Here is a 13,738-nt window from a genome sequence, read left to right on the forward strand (position 1 = left end):
GGACTCATCTCTATGTGCTCTGCCTGAGTCTGCCACTTAAAAAATATTTTCGTCAACAGCCTACTGATTGATTTTAAGACTAAAGAGACCACTGAATATTTTATTTCTGCACAAGTCAATAATAACAGTGGCAACTATGTTTCAGTTTTGGCTATAAAAGAGATGGCGTGACATGCAACTGTTTCTACCTCCTCAGAGACAGTAGCTCCAGATGAGGCTTCCCCAGTGCTTGAGCTCCCTGCACCATATCCTGTTCTGCAGGTGGGAGTGGCCAAGCACTGGCCTGCTCCTGCACCCATATCTGTTTCGCGGGTGGAAGCAGCCAAGGCCTGGCCAAATCTTCAGTCTCATAGAGTAGCAGGGGACCCTCCCAAGCAGCCCCAGTTGTCAGGTGAGATGGCTGCATGCCTCTGTAGGTGACATTCGAAAGAATCTCTGCCATTGCCTGTGCCTAGGCTGACCCATCGCCTCCTCCACTGGTGGCCTCCAAAAGAGTCTTGTCCACTCTGTCATCGGCTCCACCATTTTCATCAACATCGGCCTTCTGCTGTGCTACTGGAAGATCTCTGCTGCCAACATCGGCTTCTTGTCAAGTTGCCCAAGGGTCTTTATTACCACCAACATCAGCCACTGGTCAAGTCAGCTGTGGACCCCTGTCATTGTCGGTCACCTGCCAAGCCTCCGGGAATGTCCTGTTGCCTCCTTTGTTGGCCACCAGCGAGTCTCTTGCCGCTAGCCCCATGACTGGCCTCCAGAGCTGTCCCATCTCCACAGCTGGCCTCACGGTCAGCCTCCAGAGTGTTTCCATCTCTGCTGCTGGCCCCGTGACTACCCTCCTGATCTGTTTTGTCCATGTTGCTGGTTCTATGGCCGGCCTCCTGAACTCCCCTTGTCTTGTTAGGTTAATTCGGTTCACCTGTTTTCCTCAGACGTTCTCTCCTGCCTCAATACCTGGTCTGTATATATTATCTGTTTTTCCCTTGTCCTTTGTTGCAATGTTGTCAGTGGTTTCCCCTCATGCTTGTGTGTTTATCTGTTCATCTGTGGATTATGGTTTCAGATTCTGCTCCTGGTGTGTTTTTGTATTGTTGGAGAAGCTTGCATTAAAGCAACTTAAGTTTATGCCTGCCATCTGAGTCCTGCATTTGGGTCCAAATTCTGCCTGTCACTCAGCCTGCCTTGACATGCAGCTTCTACGTATGGGGTTCATCATCTTATCACTCAGGTTTTAGAACACTGTTTTTACCTCCTAGGAGAAAAAGAAGCTTTAGAATTTGAAAGTGATTACAATCTGCTGTTACAAGAAAAACCTAATACTTTAAAAATCCTTTAATGAATACTTTGTGTAACAACCACAGATATGCGCGCACACACAGCAGAACATAAAGTCACTGCTCTCCATGGGCTGTGGCTTGTAGAATTTGAAAGTAATATAGAACAACAGTAAAAAAAAACTTCATTAATGTTAATCTACATTAAATAAAAAATGTGGTATTTTACTAAAACACACTAATCATTTTAAATTTCTAACACATTAGAGATTTCATACAAGCCATTTATAGAGTTTAAAACCACCATATTCATATTTGTTGTTGGTTCATTCACATTCATATTATTGGTTTAGATCCTCATTTGCTTCTAACAGATCAGCTGCTAGTCTTCCTATGTATATTTAGTGTCCAAATATACCATAAAACATATAAAAGACTAGCTTTTAGAACACTCATATGCACAACTTCAGGACTTCACAGCAGGATAGTATTATTGAGTAGCCTTGCCATTTTGATTGAGTCATGGATTGAATGTAGAAATATGGGCCAGTCAGGAAAACATAAGAGATTTGTAGTATATATTTTGAGAAATGTCTTTAAAGACAAAATATCACATCAGTTGATAGCTGGTTTAATTTAAATGTACACAATAGATTTAATACATATTAATAAAATATGCAAATACAAACAATACATTAAAAAACACATCTGCAGCCCATACAATTACTCTTTCACAATAAATCCTGCAACTGTACAGTTAATATTCTTTGTATCATAGAAACTGTATTTTGTTTAAAGCCTCATCCACATATAAAAGCAATTCACATATCACCTATCACTTTGTATTTGACAGTTTGCCCTAATCACTGTCAAGCTGATAACCCTCAAATATATTTGACACCTGCTCATGTGTCAGTCAGGGGTTTTTTTCACTCCCATTGGTTGCTGCTTTGATTGCTCATCTCATAACTGAGATTAGTTAAACTCCATGATCTTTGGTTGTCATGTAGCTGCTTGCTTTTTCCTGTGTGTATGCCCCTTAAGTTATCTACCATTGCCATTGCAATCCTGTGTGGATTCTTATGTGTTTCTTAAGAATTGTGTTTCAGTTAAATTTTTGTCCACAAACATCGCAGCAAAATGGTTTCTCTCTAGTGTGGGTTCTCGTGTGTGTTTTAAGGCTATAGTGATGTCTAAATCTCTTGCCACAATTATCACAACCAAATGGTTTCTGTGTGCACTCTCGTATGTGCGGTAAGGCTGTACTGGTGTCTAAATGTTTTATCACAGTCATCACAACTAAATGGTTTCTCTACTGTGTGAACTCTCATGTGTGATTTAAGATGACACGGATGTCTAAATGTTTTGCCACAGTTATCACATCCAAAAGGTCTCTCTCCTGTGTGGACATTTGTGTGTGTGTTTTAAGACTATACTTATATCTGAATGTTTTACCACAGTCATCAAAACCAAATGTTTTTTCTCCCTTGTGGGCTTTCATGTGTGATTTAAGATAAAAGTGATGTTCACATCTTTTATCAGATTCATCACAATTTGAATGTTTTTCCTCAGTATGGATTTTTTTTGTGTTTGTTTAGAACACCCTGTTGGCTAAATCTTTTTGGACAAACGCCACAATGATACGGTCTCTCTCCTGTGTGGACTCGCATGTGTGTTTTATGACTACATTGACGTCTAAATCTTTTACCACAAACATCCCAACAAAATGGTTTCTCCCCTGTGTGGCCTCTCGTGTGTCTGTTAAGGTCTTTTTTTCCATTAAATCTTTTTACACAAACATCACAGTTATACAGTCTCTCTCCTGTGTGGACTCTCGTGTATTTTAAGACTACACTGCTCTCCAAATCTTTTACCACAAACATCACAAGAAAATGGTTTCTCTCCTGTGTGGACTCTTATATGTCTGTTAAGATCTTTCTTTCCATTAAATCTTTTGCCACAAATGTCACAATGAAATGGTTTCTCTCCTGTGTGGAGTCTCATGTGTGCATTAAGACTACACTGATGTTCAAACCTTTTACCACAAGCATCACACCCAAAGGGTTGCTCTTCCGTGTGGACTCTAGTGTGTGTTTTAAGACTAGACTGATGTCTAAATCTTCATCCGCAGTCCTCACAGTCAAATGTTTTCTCTCTTCTGTGAACTATCATCTCTGAATCCACATATTGTTTCACTGTAAAACATTTCCTATTAACTAAACAACTGGAAGACTTTTTTTCCAGAATGACTTTTCACATGTCTCTGAAGAGACCACTTATAGAGAAATGGTTTACCACAATCAGAGCAGCTTAGGGACTTTTTGTCTGTGTTGCATCCCACATCACTATTTCTGCCTGACTTACATGTTCTTGTGTCCTTCCAACTGAAGTCACTGTCTTCATTTTCAGATCCAGAATCTAACAAAGGTTCCTGCCAGTCATCATTGTTATTGTCAATGCTGACTTCAGTCTCAAAAGCGTCCAAAGCCTTTTCCTCAATACTTGGTTGTAAAAGACCATCTAAATCTGAATTCCTTTCTGGCTCTGGTCCTCCAAAGTCTTCTCCATCGCTTTCAGTTTTAATTTGGTTGGCTAAGCAGCTGCCTTGAGGCTCTGTTTCTCTGTTGTGTACATTTGGGCTCTGATGAAGCTGTGAGAACTGAGGTTTCTCTTCATCATTTTCACCATTTATAGAAGCAGCAGTTAACATAAAGCTGATGATTTCAGCCTCCTCCAGTCCATTAATCTTCTCTCCCTTGTGACTGGTCAAGTGTTCCTCTGGTTCTTCCTTTATGTGTGGTTCTTGGTCCAGCTGTTCGAGGGCTCCATTCAGGGGGAACCTCTTCTTTAACTACCAGCAGCTGCTGTCCATCTGCAGGAAATACTGAAAAACATAGGTACATTATGGAAACCGAGTCTTTACATATATCATACAACTGCACAGAAAAGTCACTCTTTCCTTTGATCTTCATTAAATCAAGTATGTTTTCTCAGAGACTATGCTGTAGTCACGCGAGACTTTGTGAATCTCGGCAGTATCGTTAATGGCGGCGTGACTCTATCAGCAAACATTTGCGTGATTAGCAGGGTTATTATAGTTAACGAAAACGAACGAAATAACGAAAACTGAAATTGAAAAAACATTGTCGTTAACTGAAATAAATAAAAACTATAATTAAAAGGAAAAAACGATAACTAATTAAAACTGAATTGTGAGTTTACAAAACTAACTAAAACTAACTGAAATAATCGATAAACTTACTTTCATTTACTTGTTTTTTTGGGGGGTTTTTTAAGCCTTGTGGATTGATATGAAATCATTGTTTCCGCTCTCCGAGTTTAAGCTGGGAGCGCCACAGGACAACTGTGTGAGTGCGCATGTGCGTGCGCTCACCGCGCTGGTCCGCAAAGTAATGGCTGCGGTCTGCCGAGTCCCGTATGGAGGTTCTTTGAGTACAAACACCTGCACACGACCACAAGGTAATTAACACACACAATCCAGCTACACAAGCATAAATGCGGGCATGAGGTCGGCAACTTCTGTAGGTTGTGTACAGAGGCCGCAAAGACCCTGCAGGTTTAATTAGCGAGCATCTAACCAAGCTAGCTCCAAAACAGAAGCAGCTTCAGGTGGTGAGAACATCAGGATGCAGCTGGATTTGAGCTTTGACTCCTTCAAAGAGTTTGTTTTTGTTTAACACCACATGTAGGCGTTATTAATCTGCTGCACTGATGCTGAAGTTTATTGTGGAGTTTATTGTAGAATAAATAAATTGTAGAATTTATTGAGTTTGGGAGTTCATGTTTTTCTTTGTTTCTCCCTGGTTATGCTCATGTGTGTCCTTAATATTACACAAATTTAGCATGTCTTGTGAACAGTTGGTTGTTGACTATATTTCTTTAAACTGTATCTTTTGTCAAGTTTTCATTACACAATAGTCACTTTTGCGCCTTGAATCTTGCACCTGATTAGGTATGAAAATACTAAAACTAATACTGAAACTAACTGAAACTAACTAAAACTAAGCATGAAACCAAAAATAAAAACTAATAAAAACGAGCAAAACCACTCTGAAAACTAATTAAAACTAACTGAATTAGAGAAAAAAAAGTAAAAACTAACTAAAACTAAACTATAATGTAAAATCCAAAACTATTATAACCCTGGTGATTAGCCTTTTTTTTTTCGCCAATTTATAACTAGACAGGCTTAAAACCAAAAAATATAGGTAGTTTCTTAGCCTAACTTAAATTATTTTCAACAATCTGGAGGACGGTGAAGAGGACCTGGATAGTTTGCTGCGGTACATCGACGGGTGTTTTGAGCGAGTCGTCATGGGGAAAACAGACAAGACGCCGACTCCCTCCACCAGCAAAGCAACGCCGTCCACAAAAAGAAGCCGCCCAGAAGATTCCCCAGAGGCAACTTCGCCACCCACCACCAATATTGTGGACATTCTGGAGTCCATTAATAACAAATTGTCCAGCTTTGACGCCCGCTTGGCCCTGGTTGAAATCCTTCACAAGGAGTTTCAGGCCCTGCGGGAGTCAGTCGAGTTCAGCCAGCATCAGGTGGAAACACTGGCTGCTGAAAACGCTGTCCTCAGAGAGTCGGTGAATTCCCTCACCGAGGAAACGACCCGGCTCTCAGAAGAAAATAAGAAAATTAAAGAATCGATTATCGAGCTTCAGGCCCGCAGCATGAGAGAAAATCTTGTGTTTTCAGGTATCCCGGAGAAGGCAGAGGAGGACCCGGAGGCTACAGTGAAGGAATTTATCCAAACTCACCTGAAGCTCCCGGAGGACGCCGTGAAGACCATCGCCTTCCATAGAGTCCACCGCCTGGGAGGGAAGCGACCCGGAGCACGCAGACCCAGACCGATCGTGGCCAAATTCGAACACTTCAAAGAAAAAGAGCTGGTGAAGAGCCGCGGCCGGGAGCTGAGAGGGACGGACTTCAGCGTCAACGACCAGTTTCCAAAGGAGATTCTGGAGCGACGCAAGGCTCTATTCCCCATCCGGAAGAAGCTCATGCAGGGAGGCTCCCGGGCTGTCATCGCCGTGGACAAACTGTATGTGAACGGACAGCTTTACCGAGACAAAAACACCACGCCATGGCTCTGCTGATCGATCAGGTGATCTGTGTCCATATTAACGTTCTTTTCTGAGTTTTTTTTTTTCTCAACCATCTAAACAGTACCATTAAATAGTCTAAATCTGTCTAAGTAGTACCATTAACGCCGACGAGTCAGCATAGTACCGTGATCGTTTGTTTGTTTGTTTGTTCTGTTTTGTTTTCCCCTCATCTAATTTCATTCTTATGTCACTTAGGTCACTTTTTACACGTCTTTTTTCTTTCTGCACTCAGCAATATGTTTACGTCACTTACAATGCTACAGTTTACTACACTAACATACAGCGCAGATGCACACACACCAACATACAGCGCACATACACACGCACACATCAATATAAAGGGTACACGCCAACATACAGAACATATGTACACACACACACACATCCTTAGTGAGCACACAACAGTCCATCAGTTAGTTTAAATATGAGCACACTCAGATTTGTCTCATGGAATGTGCACGGGGCTGGTTCGAGGGAAAAGAGACTAAAAATTTTTAATCAGTTAAAAGACTTAAAAGCAGATGTTGTTTTTCTACAGGAGACACATGTGTCCAAAACATCTGTGCTCACTCTTTCCTCTCCACAGTTCCCTCACACGTACTCAGCCTGCTATAACTCCAAACAAAGAGGTGTAGCTATATTGATGAACAAGAAGATAAACTTTAACATTAGCAACAGTACAATAGACCCTGAAGGTAGATTTATAATACTTAATTTATCTATACAGAATACAGATTTATGTATTGCTAGTATATATGGACCAAATGTTGATGACCCCTCCTTCTTTCATGCTTTGTTCACTTCACTCTCAGATCACTCCGACACCACACTTGTAATAGGAGGAGACTTCAACCTGGTACTTAATGCAGATATTGACAGGCTCAGTACAGCAGTGAGTCAGAGGAACTGGCAGTCTGCAGACATTCTTAAACAGTACATGAAGGATTTTGGACTTTGCGATGCTTGGCGTTCACATCACCCTACTTTGAGAGATTATAGTTATTTCTCACCAGTACACAAATCTCATTCCCGCTTAGATTACTTTTTAGTTAGCAGCTCCATAATGATGGATATCACAGACACTCAGATTCACCCTATCACTATTAGCGATCATGCACCGGTGTCTATGTCTCTGACACAGAAAAGAGTCACACCACCAATCAGGAACTGGAGATTTAATACATCATTACTTAAAGAAGAAGATTTTATTAATTATTTCAAAAAGGAATGGTCAGCATACTTAGAATATAATGATATTCCAGGAATATCACCATGTGTTCTTTGGGAAGCAGGAAAGGCAGTAATGCGGGGCAAAATAATATCTTACTGCTCGCATAGGAAAAATAAAGAAAAAGCACTTGTGTTAGAATTAGAACAAAAAATTAAATCTTTAGAAACTGCCTATGCCGCTTCACCACATGAACATACAATTATCAGCCTGAGGAAACTGAAACTGGAGCTAAATGAAATAATTGATAAAAGGACACAATTTATGTTGCAGAGGCTGCGTTTGGAAAACTTTGAGCATGGAAATAAATCTGGAAAATTCCTGGCCAAGCAATTAAAACTGAATAAAGAAAAAACAGCTATTTTTTCTATTAAAGACTCGACTGGTATTATTACTCATGACCCACAACAAATAAATAACTCTTTCAGAGACTTCTATGAAGCCTTATATTCACCACAGATTAACCCATCTGATACTGAAATTGAAGAATTTCTTAATAATATAAATCTACCAAAACTAAATGACAGCCAGGCTGCAGCTCTGGATTTACCTCTTTCATTGTCTGAACTTAGTGAAGCCCTACAGCATCTCCCAAATAATAAAGCCCCAGGCCCAGATGGTTTTCCAGCCGAGTTTTATAAAGAATTTTGGTCTGAGCTAGCTCCCATTTTTTTCAGAATGGTAACTCAGATTCAGAATGACCACATCTTATCTCCAACCTTAAACTCTGCTAACATTAGCCTGCTTCTTAAACCAGGCAAAGACCCCACACTCCCATCCAGCTACAGGCCAATCTCTCTCATTAATGTAGATCTTAAAATAATTTGCAAAGCCCTTGCCAAAAGATTAGAAAGTATTACTCCATTTATTGTAGATCCAGATCAAACAGGCTTTATCAAGGGTCGGCACTCAGCCAATAATACACGTCGACTGATAAATATAATAGACTATTGTTCTATTAACAAATTAGAGACGACAATCGTGTCTTTAGATGCAGAGAAGGCATTTGATCGGGTAAATTGGAAATTCTTACTAGCAGTTCTGCAAAAATTTGGATTCGGTTCATCCTTTATAAACTGGATCAGAACACTACACAGCTCTCCGAATGCGCGTGTTAGGACAAATGATCTCATTTCACAAAGTTTCAGTCTGCAGAGGGGCACTAGGCAGGGCTGCCCACTCTCTCCCTCTCTTTTTGTAATTTTCATTGAGCCGCTAGCAGCAGCAATCCGTCAAAATGTAAATATTAAAGGGATTCAAACTGAAAATATGGACCATAAACTTAGCCTTTATGCTGATGATGTATTACTTTTCCTTGGGAATTCACAAGGCTCTCTTTTGAAGACTATCACACTGATAGATAAGTTCGCATCTATATCTGATTACTCTATCAATTGGAGTAAATCAACAGTTTTGCCTCTGAATTGTAATTTCCAGAGAACCTCTAGGACCCCACTAAAGTCAGGAAATATTAGATATTTAGGCATAAATTTTTCCGCCAGGCTCTCAGACTTGGTACGATTAAATCATATCCCCTTATTAAAAACAATAGAGGATGATCTCACACGTTGGAACAGTTTACCTATATCACTCATGGGGAGAGTTGCTGCCATTAAAATGATGGTTTTACCAAAAATTAATTATCTATTTTCATTGATCCCTAATAAACCTACTCTTCCTTGGTTTAAGTCACTAGATTCAAACATCTCAAAATTTTTATGGAAAAACAAACCGTCAAGAATAAGCTTAAAAACTTTACAAAAGCCAAAACACAGTGGAGGTCTAGAATTACCAAACTTTTATTACTATTTCTTAAGCAGTAGATTGCAGTATATTTCAAAGTGGATCAAATCCAATTCATTAGACAACCCATGGCTGGATCTAGAACAGGCGTTTTGTGGAAAAATAAAAATCTCAGATTTACCTTTCATTAGTTCCAGTATTAAACATCATAACTGCTATAAAGTCCTTAGTATAAATACCTCTCTGACAGCCTGGTGGGAATTTTTAAAAATAACTAAGTCTTCACTCATCCCCTGTAAACTAACACCCATTTGGAACAATCCAGATATTTGTCAGAAAAAGAAAATGCTGAATTTTCCGTTATGGCGTGATAAGGGTATAAATAACTTAGAACATATTATCCAAGATGGAAATTTTATCACGTTCCAAGAACTTATATCAAAATATAGAATTGGCAACGGTAGATTTCTGGAATATCAACAAGTTAAGTCCGTCCTACAGGGAAGATTTAACCTTAATCAATTGAATCTAGAAATGCCTACTTGGGTAACAGAATTTCTTAACCTCTGTACCCCAAAATTGTTATCAAAATTATATAAATTATTAATAAAAACTGATGATTCAGTTTCCCTCCCAATTACAAAATGGGAGTGTGATCTTTCTGTCAACCTGGATCAAAATTTATGGACAGAAATATGTTTAAATATCTTCAAAATGACTAAAAGACCCCAAATACAACTTGTACAATATAAGATTCTCCATAGAACATACTACACTGGACAAAGGATGTTCCAAATGGGCCTTACACACTCAAACATATGCACCCACTGTACAAGCAATTCAGAGGATAATCATCTACACGCTCTGTGGTCTTGTGTACCAGTTCAGAGATTTTGGCAGAGGATTTGTGAAGATCTATCCACATGGTTTAGCTGTCGTATCCCAACTTCCCCCAGACTATGCATCTTAGGTGATGTCAGTGAATTAATTATGGAGTTAAATATATCACACATAGTTCTTACTGCCTTGTGCATCGCTAAGAAGATGATCCTCATGAACTGGAAGACAAAAAATAAACTATGTATTACTCAGTACAGAAATTTATTAGTAGATCATGTTAGTTTAGAGAGAATGTCTGCTTCTTCTAAAAACAAATTGGAGGAATTTGACTCTCTTTGGTTCCCACTGCTCAGCTCCATTACTTAGTGGGGGTGGTGGGCTGCGGGCTCTGCTCCTGATGTGCTTTGTGGGGGGGTGGGGGGGGACTCCGGGGGCCTGGGTAGCTGGTAGCCTCCTGAGGCTGGGGTCCTGGGGCGACCTTCTGGTGATGTCTGTGTGCCTGTCCTGGTTGATGGTGGTGGGGGCTTGGATGGTGCTGCCTTCGGTCCTGGGGTGTGGGCGGGGTGCTTGGGGGGGTGGTGCCGGCCCTCGGTCGGTTGGCTGGTCTTCCCTGTATGGCTTGGGGGCTGGGGTCTGGGGCCCCGGCACTGGGGCCGCGCCGGCTCCCGGGGGGCCCCCCCTGGCGCGGGGGGGGCCTCTGCTGTCCCGGCCGCGCCGCCGGGGGGGGTGGGTTGGCCTGACGTCGGGATGTCCGGTCTACGCTTTTGGGGCCCTGGGGTGCCTGCATTGCAGGGGGGTGGGGTGGGGGATGGGGCCGCGGTGGGGTGGTTGGGGGGGACTGGGCACTGCATTTCCATGCCCAGGCCAGTATGTCCTGTCGCCTGTTTGTGTCTATTGTTGAGTGAATGGGCATCTAGGAGGAGCGGGCCGCCCTCTGCGGTGGGGGCGAGGGCGCCAACCTCGGGTGCTGCAGTGCTCCGGGATGCTGTCACCGCGGCCCCGGGCTCACCTCCCCCTGCCCTGTGCTGGGGTGTGGGAGGTCGGGGTGCCTATTGAGCCAGCGGACAGCTGGCTCTCTTCTTCCAGGATTTTTCCTGGTCATATGCCCCCCCCCCCCCCTCCCCCTCCCCATACACAAACACACACACAGAATACACATCACTCACAGATGTAGGATGGAGAGGCCACGTGGAGAGCTGCACCACCGCTTGCCTCTCCGTTTTAATTGCACTTTAGTCATTATAACTCACAACACATACACACTTACAACCTGATACACATAGGACCTTTGGGGCAGGCATGTTACTCAGAGGTTGATGAGATGGGCCGCTGAGGTGGCCCCACTCGGATCCTCGTCACTGTCTGTCTCCAAATTTTATTTGCACTTTAGACATGGAGGGTTTTGGGGGGGCAGTGTGGGCAAGCGCTGACGACCAACAGTTGGCGCTTGTGGCATAACTGTCCCCTCAATTTTAACCGCACCCTATACACCTCATTCACTCACAAACATTAACACATAGACCTACAAGTTGGGGAGGAGGAGGGGTGGATGGGTCATCTTACACCCCGATTTCTTGCGTCTCGCCCGGGGTAGGGGTCGGGTGGTTCCTTGGGGACCGGGCTGGTGGCGTCCTGGGGTCGCTGTTGGCCCTGGGGTGGTTTCCACTTGCCCCGCCTTCAGAGGGTGGGTAGCTATGGATGAATGTGTGTCTTTGTGTATTTGTCACCGTCTCCGTGAGTATGGGTGGGTGAGTGAATGTGTATGTATGGCATATCTGTGTGTGGGTAAGTATGTATGGGCATGTATGAGTATCTGTGTATAAATGTGTACACGGGTGTCTGGGTGTGTTTGTATGTATGGCTGGACCTGGGTCTGGGCCTTGTGCCTTGCCTCCTGGCCGCTCCTTGCTGGTTGCCTCCTCCCCCCTACCCCCCTGGGATGGGGGTGCCTCGGGGTTCCTGGGTGGGGCTGGGTGTTCTGGCGTGGGTGCTGGCCTGCCCCCCTTGGGGGTGCGGTGCGGGGCTGCGTTGGCTTCTTCGGCGTGGGGGGGGGCTCTGTGGAGGGTCGGGCGGTCCTTGGGTGCCGTGGGCCCGGGAGCCCTGCCGCCGGCCAGTGCAGGGGGCTGGCCGCTGGGGGGGGGCTGGCTTCTCATCGCCTTGGGTTCCCTGGAGCCCTCGCTCCTCGACTGGGGGGGCTCCGTCTGAGACCACCCTCTCCCGTCTGCTGGGGTAGGTGTGCGGTTGTCTTTGGACTGAGTGGCCGGGGGTCTTCCTGGCTCTTGGTGGGCTGCTGGTGGCCTGGGGTTCCGGGGGCTTTCCGTACCTGCCTCTGGCTTCTGATGGGTGGAGCTGCAGCGTTTTGCCCTCATTGGTAAGTACGTTCCATGACACAGACACAAACATGACACAGACACAAACGCCCACTCAATCACAACTCAACAAAATTGTTGGTGTGCGTAACATGCTTTGTTAGTTTTGTTTTTCACACACAAATTTATTTTTGCAAGTATCGATAGTATTTTTTTATATGTTAAAGTGATGAAGTATCTGATTAATAGACTTGTGCTCTTTCCCCTTTTTTTTTTTTTGCTCCCTTTCTCTCTCCCTTTTTCTTCTCTTTATTTTCCTCTTCTTCAGCCTGTCAGCTCTGGCTGTTACATAGTATGTGGAAAAATAACTCAGATAAATAAAATAAAGGGTTAAAACATCAACAAGAAGAGCCTATTGAGAACCTATAGAGCTCATCTTGAAATAGCAAATATGTTTGGCACAACAACGCATTCAGATCACAGTTCTGCTTGCAAGATCTACCAGACATGACAGGCTTTAGAAAAAAAAAAAAAAAAAAAAAAAAAAAAAAAAAAAAAAAGTATGTTTTCTCAGTATAACGATAAAAGAGTCTATATAATGCATTTATAATTGGCCAATACCAACAAGACAAAAGAATTTTTGACTTCTAAACAAGAAAAATATACAATTTAAAAAATGGTTTACAAAAAGTTTCCTGCTTCATTTTCTTTGACAATCAACTTTTTTCTGTTGATTACATCCACCTTCTGGCCAGCCAATGTACAAATACATTAAATTCCTATAAGAAGCCCAATGTTCATTACCTAATCTCATCTATAACATCTCTGATTAGTGTCACTGTTTGTACATGGAGCTCTCCGACCTTGTGCCATCGCCTTTTTTTCTGGTCCTGTGTTTTTGTTTTGTTCTGTTTTGCTTTTTTGATTGCCCTCATGCACTGTTCTGGTCCCTGTCCTTCCCTTGTCCTTGTGTTTTGTTCCTGTTTTTTGGACTGTTGTTCTGGCCTTGTGCCGCTTGTTTTGTTCTAGCCCTGTGTTTTTTGTTTTTGTTCCCTGCCTTTGTTGCACCCTGCCTGGTTTTGTTTTGATTTCGGTCCCTCGGTCCTGGTTGGGGTGGGGGGGTGCTGTCATGGTTAGTTTCATTTGCTTCACCTGCTGTGCCCTGATGTTTCCTCTTGCCCTCATTACCTAATGTGTATTTAAGCCCCCAT

General features: G+C 42.8%; 1 pseudogene; it reads right to left on the reverse strand.

Moving 5' to 3' along the window:
* Window positions 1-1,557: 1,557 nt before the first annotated feature.
* Window positions 1,558-13,738, reverse strand: part of LOC115797973 (oocyte zinc finger protein XlCOF19-like) — a 31,277-nt pseudogene continuing 19,096 nt past the window's right edge.

Source organism: Archocentrus centrarchus, chromosome 19, assembly GCF_007364275.1.
Source record: "Archocentrus centrarchus isolate MPI-CPG fArcCen1 chromosome 19, fArcCen1, whole genome shotgun sequence".
Classification (NCBI taxonomy): Eukaryota; Metazoa; Chordata; class Actinopteri; order Cichliformes; family Cichlidae; genus Archocentrus; species Archocentrus centrarchus.